This window comes from Magnolia sinica, chromosome 14 (assembly GCF_029962835.1).
Source record: "Magnolia sinica isolate HGM2019 chromosome 14, MsV1, whole genome shotgun sequence".
NCBI classification, from domain to species: Eukaryota; Viridiplantae; Streptophyta; class Magnoliopsida; order Magnoliales; family Magnoliaceae; genus Magnolia; species Magnolia sinica.
In genome coordinates, this window is record NC_080586.1 from 68,350,979 (window position 1) to 68,363,195 (window position 12,217).

Below are 12,217 nucleotides of genomic sequence, written 5' to 3' on the forward strand. Positions count from 1 at the left end.
TATTTATTTCGAGCTTGGACCTCTCGTCCTTTGGTACGTGAACTGATGCCTTGTATCCAAACACCCTGCTGTACGATGGATCCTGTCCAGTCCACACCTTCTCGGGTACTTCTCCATTCAATGGGGCTGATGGAGACCTGTTTATCAAATACATTGCCGTGTGCATTGCTTCTCCCTAGAACGTTTTGGGCAACTTTGCCATACCCAAACCCGAAAATCGGATTCACAGGAATCCCGATCGCCGAATTCGGTGCCGACATCCTCCATAGTACCCCATTCTCGGCTCCCAGTGTCCATACGCCAGATTCCGATCCTAGGATCCTACAAGGAGGATTTTTTTATATTTACATTTAACTCGTAATAAGCATAACCACAAGATTACCCAATTCACAAAGGGAGCATCATCATCACATAACCACTAATATAATCATTTGAGTATAATTATGAAAGGAAAATACATCAATCGAAAATCAAGCTCAAGAAGACCGCTGCACGCTCCAAACTCAACACTGCTGCAACCTAACATCACCTGCACGCATCTATCGTGCATAAGCTTATAGAAAGCTTAGAGGGTGGTGCAAGTGTGTGCACAAGGTAAGTGTCAAGTATTCAACGCAATGTCATAATCATACAATGTCAAAATAGGCGCAAGGTCTTGAATCATATGTTATCAGAGTAAGTGAAAATACTGACAAGTCCATGAGTCAAATAATATCAAAATATGCAATACAGATCAACTATACAAATGAGGAACAATATCAAAATCCGCGATATAGATCAACTATACAAATAAGGAACAATATTAGAATACGCGATACAGATCAACTATACAAATGAGGAACAATATCAGAATACGCAATACAGATCAACTATATAAATGAGGAAAATATCAGAATACGCCATACAAATCAACTATACAAATGAGGAACAATATCAGAATACGCGATACAGATCAACTATACAAATGAGGAGTCATAAAGAGTCAAATATCAGATGCCGTATCTAAACCATATAAATGTACAAACACAGGTAACCTAAAATGCAATATGTTGTGAATGTAATGCAATATGCGGTGCGAATGGAATGACCATGCTAGAGTGTGAAGTCGGGATGATAGTACGTAATATCGCAGGCTATGGGGTCCATCACAAGGGACTTCTATCCAAACCAATCCCGTACCTAAATTTGGATAGTCAGACTCAATGTGGTAAACTCTTGATCTCAGGTCAGTCGTGCGCCCTAACCGAAATCTTGGCCATTGCGAAGGTACACGTAATAAATAGTTGCGCACCACCAGCCCGAGTGGATAGTGAATGAATGAATGAATGAGCATGCAACTCCTGCTTAATAAGTTCATATATCAGTACTATTCATCTTTGGGATCATCACCGGGGTCTATTACACTCTACGCCAGCTTGGCGCCCCTATCAGAGCGTACAACTGTGTAAGTGGAAGAGACCTCACTATCTGCCTGCCAATATTGGACCCGGCTCGTCGATAGCGGACCCATTCCTCAAGCTGGTCAAACTCAACCTAGACATTGCCTCCTCACTCAGGCGAGTAAGGTCACGCCCCCTCCTAACCGACTACGACACAGTGGAAGACGCGGCCTACTGGTATACGGCCCTCATGCGCTTATATATATATATATATATATATATATATATATATATATATCCACTCGGTCTCGATGTTGGGGCATCTCCTGGCCACAGAGCTTTAGGAATTTTCACCCAGGGACATCTATGGCGCCCGTATGTTAGAACCAAACATTTTCGGTGTCCCATTTGGCCATCCACGATATGCTTGTGGAGGCTATGGCTCTGATGTCACTAGGGCGTACAGTAATCACAATGTGAGATGCATGAGTCATACAATCCAGTCGTGCATCAATTCTGCGCATACCATGCACTCATGTGAGATAACCTCCGCCTATCAGGGAGTCTTATAACAACCTGGTCAATGACATATACAATGATCAGTCACATCTCATAACACGCATGCAGATGATGCGTATGGGCATGTATCATGATGCTATGCTATCATATACTCATAATCGGTATCAATAATCGGCATCGACAATCGACCTCGATAATGTGGACATTTAACCAATATTGCCCCTAAAGAATGACTCACATAGATCCTAACATATAGTGGAACCATGACCTCACAAGAGGGTAAAAAAAATACAACACCATGGGCCTCACTCAAGAGCTTAATACACATCATGATGGGCCTTTCACATGGGTCTAACATACATCACAATGGGCTCCATAGCCTAGCCCTCAAATATACCACAATGGGCCTCATACAATCATAATGGGCCGCGTCACATGGGTCTAATACGCATCACATGGGCTGCATCACATGGGCCTATATACATCGGATGGGCCATGTCCCATGAGCCCCGAATACATCACAATGGGCCACATATACATCACAATAGGCCTCTAAGATGGGCCACACATACATCACAATGGGCCTCTAACATGGGCTTAATATACATCACAAAGGGCTCCATAGCCTTATATACATTACATTAGGCCTCGACAATCTGACCCGGCCAAGATACTCGGCCTTGACAATCGGGATCGGCCTATACAATCGGCCTCGACAGATCGGACTCGATACTCATTCTCGAGAATCGAAATCGGCCTATACAATCGGCCTTAACAAATCGGAATCGGCCTCAATACTTGGCCTCGACAATCAGAATCGAAAAATCGGTCACGTCAATCAGAATCGGCAATCGGCCACGACATTCGAGATCGATCGATAATCAAAATCAGCAAATCGGTCACGTCAATCGGAATCGGCAATCGGCCATGACAATCAGAATCGATCGATAATCAAAATCGGTAAATCGGTCACGTCAATCGGAGTCGGCAGTCGGTCACGACAATCGGAATCGATCGATAATCAGAATCGGTAAATCGGTCACGTCAATCGGAATCGACAATCGATCATGACAATCAGAATCGATCGATAATCAAAATCGATAAATCGGTCACGTCAATCGGAATCGGCAATCGACCATGACAATCAGAATGGATCGATAATTAAAATTGGTAAATCGGTCACGTCAATTGGAGTCGGCAGTCAGTCACGACAATCGAAATTGATCGATAATCAGATTCGGCAAATCGGTCAAGTCAATCGGAATCGGTAATCAGTCATAACAATAAGAATCGATCGATAATCAAAATTGGCAAATCGATCACGTTAATCAGTCATGACAATCAGAATCGATCGATCATCAAAACGGCAAATCGGTCATGTCAATCGAAGTCAGCAGTCAGTCACGACAATCGGAATCGATCGATAATCAGAATCGGCAAATCAGCATAAAAAATAAGGCGGGGTCCATAGATGGACGACCGATCAACTATAATATAAAGATCGGCCCACGGCCATGGTTATATTAAACTGATGGCATGGAGCCATCAATTTATGGCAAATGGGGCCCACTTATTTGGGTTAACCCACTCAGAGAGTGGTGCGAATGGGCCTAACAAGGCCCACGGGAAGGTCACAATGTGGACATTCAACCACCATTACCCATCAATGTGGACATTCAACCAACATTGCTCCCAAGGAGTGGCCCACATAGGGCCAAACATATATCATAGCAAAATCAATATCTCAACGGGCCTTAAATATACAACAGGTGGGCCTTGCACTTGGGCCTCAAATACATCACATTGGCCCTCATTCCAGGGCCACATATACAACTCGATGGGTCGCACATATGGATCGAAAATACATCACTATGGGCCGCATCACATTGGTCAAATGCACATTACAATGGGCCTCATATCTAGGCTACATATACACCACAATGAGCCGCATCTCATGGGCCTAACATATGGTACGTGGGCCGCATCCACGGGTCGCACCAATGGGCCTTATACCATCAAGTGGGCTACATTAATGGGCCGCACTAATGGGCCTCATAAACATCAAATGGGCCGCAATATATGGGCCTCGCCAAATGGATCACGAATACACCACAATGGGCCTCAAATACAAAACAAGTGGGCCCTGTACATGGGCCAAAAATACATCATGATGGGCCCCGTGGATAGGCTGCACTAATGGGCCTCAAATGGGCTTGGACCACACTAAAAATCATTTCACTAGTTACAGGTGCAACATGTGTATCACTATACACTATCAGTCCATGAGCACATGGCCCACTAATGATGATCAACACAGTCCAAACATTGCCCAGGTAAATCAGCACCAACCAAACATTTTCCAAGTAAATCAGCACCACCCAAATATTGTCCATGAAACCCGGCACCATCCAAACATTGTCCAACAGCGGTAGGACGACTAGGACGTACATGTACATCACGTGGGACCCACAGAACTTGCTGACGTCAATGGGACAGATGGGCCCCACCATCAAAACAAAATGGATGGACGGCAGGATGAAACACGCCAGGGGGAGGGGCTGTGCATGGCATCCATGCCGCTGAGCAGATGGACGCTATGGATACTACACATGTATCATGGTGGGGATCCACAGATCTTGGTGATGTCACTGCATCCCACCGTCCAGATGGACGGTGGAGATGAAACACATATTTGGTGGGGTCCACAGAACTTGCTGACGACACCACGTCAGCTATATTGCTGGTGCATGCGTACACCAGCCAATCTTATTTATATCAGGTGGGTCCCACGTAGGGGTGGCCCACCATAATAATATATATATATATATATATATATATATATATTAAACAATATTAAAGTATTATATACTATATACTTAAATATAATATAATATAATATAATATAATATTATGTATATAAGTATATATATATATATATACATATACATATATATATATATATATATATATATATATATCACTGTGAGGTCTAAACGGTGTAGATTATGTAATTAAAGGTGGGTCCCATGTAGAAGTGGCCCACCATCTTCATTCATATATAATATTAAAATAATATTAATATATTATATCTACATATACAATATATATATATATATATATATATATATATATATATATATATATATATATATATATATATTATATCATCCAGCCAGTGTCCAGCAATAGGGATGTTGGATGGACTGGATATAAAATAAGTACATCAAGGTGAAATACACATGCACGTTGTGGGTTACACACTAGATCACACGTGTCAGTGGGCTCCACCGTCCAGAAAATGCTGGATGGTGTGGATATATCACATGCCTTATGATCAGGCCCACTTGTTGTAGTCATAGCGGTAGTTATACAGCCGGTGGTACCTACACAGCTTGCTGACATATAGCAGTTATATAGCTGGTGTGAGGTATCCCAGCCAAACCACTTCCATTTCAGGTGGTTCCCACGTGTGGCCCACCAGAGTTTTGAATCAAACTGATAGTTGTATTTCCCTTCATCAGGGTCCGTCTGAAACGGACAGCCAAGGTGGGCTGGTCTGCTGGACGTCGGCAAGGCGGGTCACACAGTGGCCCGCATGGATATGGAACACACACATCACATAGGTCCACAACATAGAGAGAACGAGAGAGCGATCGGTGGAGATGGGAAGAGCTCCGCCACTATAAGCTCCTCCATATACGTGCATACATCGAGATGGGTCCCACCACAGGTGGGCCCTCAAATAGAGATTAATGATAGAAATTTCAAGATCACCCACCTTTGATCTCCCATTCCTTCTTCCGCCAATGCATGTTAGAGCTCCAAAGGTACATTTTCAACAGTTGGGATCAATTTTAGAGGGTAGGATTGGGTGGTAGGAAGGTGGGCTACACTAGCTCTTCTCATGGTAAGCCATGGACGTTGGGTGCTTCTCTTGGGGTTGGAGAGATAGAAATGAGATAGAGAAAAATCATGAATGAAAAGGGATGGATGGATGGTTGTTGTAAGGGAGGGGATGGGAAGGCATGGTTTGGTTTGAATTTTCTGTAAAAGAGAGATGGGTAGGGGAAAGACAGAGTTGACTTGTGGAAAAACAGTGAAGGGTGCTTGTACTTAGGGTATGGGTTGTACTTAACTTGGGTGGTTGATTAATTGATAGGACACATTATAGAGATTCCCTCGAAATTCGCAACGTACGATGTTTTTCTCGAAATGAATGTGGGCCCACATCTTCTAGCTTGGGTATCGGTTCAGTGTGCGAGTCGCGGCGTTGGAACTGCGGCGACGACGCGATTGCTAGGGTACAAGTTTCGAGTCGAGTCGATTCCGATATGCAGGACTCGGCTTAGGATCACGCGCAAACATCGGATACAGGTCGAGGGTCACCAAAATTCGATCGGGAGGACTGCGTAAGCCTACGGAACGGTACGGGCTAGGATACGAGTCTCACAAACTTCGCATAGGATAACATGCATCTGATTCTCTCTACAATGGTGCGATTCATTCGCTCAGCTACACCATTATGCTGGGGGGTCTTGGGAACCGTCTGTTCATGCTGTATACCCAGGGACTTACAATACTCATGGAAGTCGCCAATGTATTCACCACCATTGTCAGTGTGGATGCACTTCAATGATCTACCTGTCTCTTGCTCGACCATAGCATGAAATAATTTAAACACACCAAAGACCTCGTCCTTGGATTTCAAAGCATAAACATAAACCCTCTTAGATGCATCATCTATAAAAGTAACAAAATACAATGCCCCACCCAAGGTTTTGTCCTCATAGGACCACAAACATCAGAATAAACCAAATCTAATGCATGCATTTTATTAACATGAGAAACAGATTTAACAAATAAAACTCTATGCTGTTTCCCTGATAAATAATCAATACAGGTTTTGAGAGGTATACCTATCACGTCTGGAAGGAGCCGCTTCTTTACTAGTACCTGAAGCCCTTTCTCACTCATGTGGCCTAGATGCCTGTGCTACATGTCAATAGCTGAATCTTTCTCTGTGTTTAACCAACCCTTGCACACACTGACACTTACCTTGTAAAGGGTGCAACACTTCTTTTCTCTGGTTGCGATCAATGAACCCTTGATAAGCTTCCAACGCCCACCAACAAATTGACTTTCATAGTCATCATCATCCAACCTTTCCGTCGACATCAAGTTGAGGTGAAGGTTTGGGATATGTCTCACATCCCTGAGAACTAATGTGTAGCCCACATCATTCTTCACACAAATATCACCGACCCCTACGATTTTCGATATGCCAGAATTTTCCATCTTTACAGTCCTATAATCACCTAACTTGTAGCTTGTGAAGAAATCCTTACGTGGAGTCGCATGAAATGAAGCTCCCGAGTCTATCACCCAGTCGGTGTCCTGACTCATAGTCATGAGACAAATAGCTTGATCTGTTGAAAAAATAACTACAACGTCGCCATCTGAAGCAATCGCAGTAGAATCAGATTTGCCTTCCTTCTCCTTTCCTTTTCCTTTCTTATCGTTCTTATTCTTACGATATTCATGCTTATAGTGGCCCTTCTTGCCACAGTTTCAGCATTCAACATCCTTCCTGGTGCTTAACTTACCTCTTGATTTATCTCTGGCCTTCTCACTTTTTTTATTATTTCCCCTCTCCTGTTCTTGTGTCATAAGGGCCTCTTGCTGAGTGGAACCCTGAGACTTTTACATTGTCTCCTTATTGAAGAAACAGCTAGTGACCTGTTCCATAGATACCTTTTTGTCTGGCATGGAGTTACTTAGAGATACCACCAATGTCTCCCAATTGTTAGGCAATGAGCTAAGCGATAGCAAAGCCTGTAATTCATCATTCAAGATCATCTTCATAGCGGAGAGCTAGTTCAAAATATTACTGACCTCATTCATGTGCTCAGCTATAGAACCACCATCTTTGAACTTAAGATTCACAAGTCATCTTTTCAGAAAGATTTTATTACTGGCCGTCTTCCTCTCATATAACCCTTCTAGTTTAAGCCATAGGTTAGTGGCTGAGGTCTCTGTAGACACATGGTGGAACACGGAATCATCCAACCATTGTCTAATAAACCCCACCGCCTTTCGGTCCAATTTCTTTCAATCATCATAAGACATATCCTTGGATTTTGCTAATATGCCTAAAATGAAAGAAGACAGGTCCTTGCAATAAAGCAAGTCCTCCATCTTAGATTTCCATATGGTCCAGTTAGAACCATTGAGGCTGATCATCCTTGATGAGCCACCCTCCATAATTCAAAACCGATCCTTCTCCGTTCAATGAACTTAGCGCTCGATACCTCTTTGTTGGGGGCTGTTGCACAAAACCTTAGGATCTAGCCTCCCATAAACACCAGAATTATGGGATAATACTACAATGAAAACAATCAAAGCATAAACCACACAACACAAGAGATTTTTACGTGGAAAACCCTCAAAGAGGTAAAAACCACGAGACCTCGTCTAGATCAACAATCCACTATGAAGTAGAACGTTACAACTAATCACAAACACACACCGCTTGGATCAAACCTTCTTCACTCATGCAGGAGTGGATAAACAATAAGAGAATAAAAAGAAAACGGAGAGATCTTACCGATCACGAGGACGTAAAAGCGCTAAGACGTCGACTCCCTTCCACAAGCTTCTTCTCTCTCTTTTCTCTCTCTCTCTCTCTCTCACCTTTAATAGCCTTAAAGCCTTTGGCAAACCCTTACAAAGCTTTAGAAAACCCTCTTGCATTACCTAGAAAAGCCCTAGGCACCCCTATTTATAGTTTAGGAAACTCCCTTTCGTACCCCTTGCGAAAGGGCCTCAAAATTCTCCAATTCGCATAAAATCGCGGAACAAATCTGCGTAACCTCGACTGGTTGAGCCGAGTCCTCGACCGGTCGAGCGACCCACTCGACTGGTGGAGCACCTCCCTCGATTGGTAGAGCACCTCAGAGAAAATACATTAAATGGTTGCTGGACTTTGAGTCGATCCCCACTTGACTGGTCTAGCGTCACCCACGACCGGTCAAGCAGCGCGGTGAAACAATCCAAATTTTCAACACGCTGCGCTGTCTCTCCCCTGAACTGAGGAGGAAAATCCCATCATAGAAGACGCTACTTTCCAGTGTCCGTTGGTGGGGAGCCCCTATTGTACCTGAATAAGGGGTCCGTGGGGCCCACTTTGATGTAATTATATAATCTACACCGTCCATCAGATTTTTCAGATCATTTTAGGCATTGGACCCAAACATAAGACAAATCCAATCTCATGTGGACCACATTGCAAGGAACAATGGGTCTAGAAACCACCCTATGTAAGCGTCCATGTAGAGGACTTGAGGAGTGGGGTCCCTACTTGTGGGACCCACCATGATGTATGAGTGTAATCCACATTGTCCATCAGACTTTTCAGATTATTTTAGGCCATTGGTCCAAAAACCAAGAAAATCGACATCTCTTGTGGACCACACGGTAGAAAATAGTGGTGATAATGACACCTACTATTAAAACCTTCTTAAGCAAAACCTTCTTAAGCAAAACCTTCTTAAGCCCACTGTGATATTTCCATGCATCTAAACATGTTCGAATTGTGCTCATTGGCCATCTATGAGCTGGGGAACCTGATAGACGGAGTGGATTGTCCTCATGTGAGCCTTACTTACTAGAACACATAAGAAAGAAATAACAAAAAAGAAAAAGAAAACACACCAGCAAGGGCGATGGTGCAGTCAGCGTCCAACGGACATTGCTGCCCAACGTCCAGTAGGCATTGCTGGGCGGCAGCCGGTTCTGGGCAACTCCATGATGCATGTATTTAATCCACACCGTCCATTTACAAATCAGGCAGATCCAATGTTGAAATTTGTGGTTTTTGAAAAATAAAAAATATTGGAAAAATTTTGAGATTTTCGTTTTGCTGTGGAAACACTTTTCGGAAATTTCATATGAAAAGTGTGTTGCGTGCTTTTATCCCACATCGAGAATAAAAAGAGAAAAATCGTGTTTATATGTAGAGGTACGTGTAGTATTCTTACTCGAAGCTTTAGAGATTGAGATGCTCGTGTGCGCGCTCGGGCAAGGGCATGCAGTGTGGATTTATTAATCTGAAATGGTCAACCATTTTTAAAATGGATAGCAGCCTTGAAAGCCACTCCCAAAATGGATTGGCCATGACCATCCAATGGTTAGATCTTTCGATCCAACGACCAAAAACAACTTAAATTAATAATCAACGGTTAGAAATGGTGCCTATATAAATTAGACCATTCTGGTCCAAGTTCTAATCAACTTCAACACATCTCTCCTCATCCATCAAATCCTTTACAAAACATCTTGATCATAAAATATTGTAACCCATCAACAATTGATAAGGGGGTGAATCATACTTTAAGGACAATGTATATTTTACGTGATTCAGCCCAATGAAACAAAAATAATTAACCTTATTTTATTTTTATTTTTTGGTATTTCCAACACATTTTTCTAACATCCAAACCTCAGGTCGGTCGTATCACAGGGAACTGTGGGCATGAGGCACTGCCCCTTTTGTTGTAGCAGCTAGGGTCCCACTCATGGGAGCCACCTTGGTGGATGTGTTTCATCCGTATTGTCCATCTGTTTTTCCTATCATTTTAGGCAATGGGCCGACAGATCAGGCCGATCCATACCTCAGGTGAACCGCACCGTAGAAAACTCGTGGGGGTAGACCCCCCTGTATTTAGAAATCTACGGATTTAGAAATCCTTGGATTTTGAACCCTTGGGTTTGGAATCCCTTAGTTGTGTTTTGCACCCTTTGTTTCAGAGTCCTTGTAATCCAAAAATAGCTATGCCTAATATATTTATAGGGGTTTAAGTTTAATTACTAAATCAACTTTAATATTTCCAACTAGTATATGTATATAAGTTTTGAACCAATGGTTGTAATAAGCCCGTTGAAATATATATTTTGCATGGAAATAATGAAATCTGAAGATTTGGATGGGCCACAAGTATAGGATCGCATCTTAGAGACTAACCAACAGTTTGTAACCCTTAGTTTACTTCGATAATGATTAGACGGTGTAGATAATCCTATTAAAGTATTTATAATGATATAGTTGTTAATCTGATTGTGTTGGGATATCATTAGTGGGCCATGTGCCCAATAGATTGGCAAGCTAGTGACACACATGTTACACACGTGGGTATCTACTCAGGCCGATCCAAGTGGTTCACGCCTTGGTGTATGTTTTATCCATGCATTACATCTAGTGGCACACATATTACACATGAGGAATCGATGTTGTTCTAATGTGTGTATGCCACATAGACCTCTCCATTTTCTAGTGGGCCTTATCGTTTAGGTCCCACTCCCTGTATATACTATGACAATTAAAGCCGATTATCACATGATATGTCTGATAACATGGTAGTGTACTTAGCCTGATAGGACACACTGATAATATGTTTAACGTAATGAATATCATTCCCATTTATCTATTTATATGCTCGTACGCGTCATTTGTAAGCTTGTTGTGGATGGCGATTGTTCATAGCATGTGTCATTTGGCTTGAGATACTCAGGGGGGAGGGAGGGGCACACGAGATAGGGTCGCCTCACATGATCTTGCGGTATGTGCAGGTTTGGTGCATCACTTGAATAGTATGAGTTATGTATTTCACATTCTGTATGTCATGATCGACTTCATGCCCTAGCAACATCGGGATCATGGCCACCACAGACATACCATGGTTGACAGGATTAAATACCGGAAATATGTTCTGGCACTTGTGCACTATGGATGTCCTTGGGTGAAACTCTCTAAACCTTGTAGTACTAGTGAGATGTTCCGACGTCAAGACCGAGTGGATAACATGAGCGTCTGAGTGCTAAATATTGGTAGGCCGCATTTCCCACTGTGTCAAGGCCGGTTGGAAGGGTGTGTGACCTTATCCACTTGGGTGTAGGGGCCTATAAGCTAGGTCGAGTCTGACTAGCTTATGAAATGGGTCCGCTATCGGCAAGCCGGGTGGGCATTAACATACTACTGACGAGGCGGATCGATAGTGAGGTATTTTTCACTCACTTGGTCATGCATGTAATAGGAGGCAATTAGTGTTAGAGTGTATTAGACTTGAGAGATGATTACAATTATGAACCATTTTGTAATGCCCCGAATTTTAGGGGCCGAGTAGGAACTCAACTCCCAAATTTTCGGGTGCCACGTGTGCCCAAATGAGCTTCATATTTTAATTACATTTGGATTATCTCATAAGCCATGGGGAGTTTAGTGAACCATGAAACATAAATAAGTCATAAAATAGTAACAAGTGCCA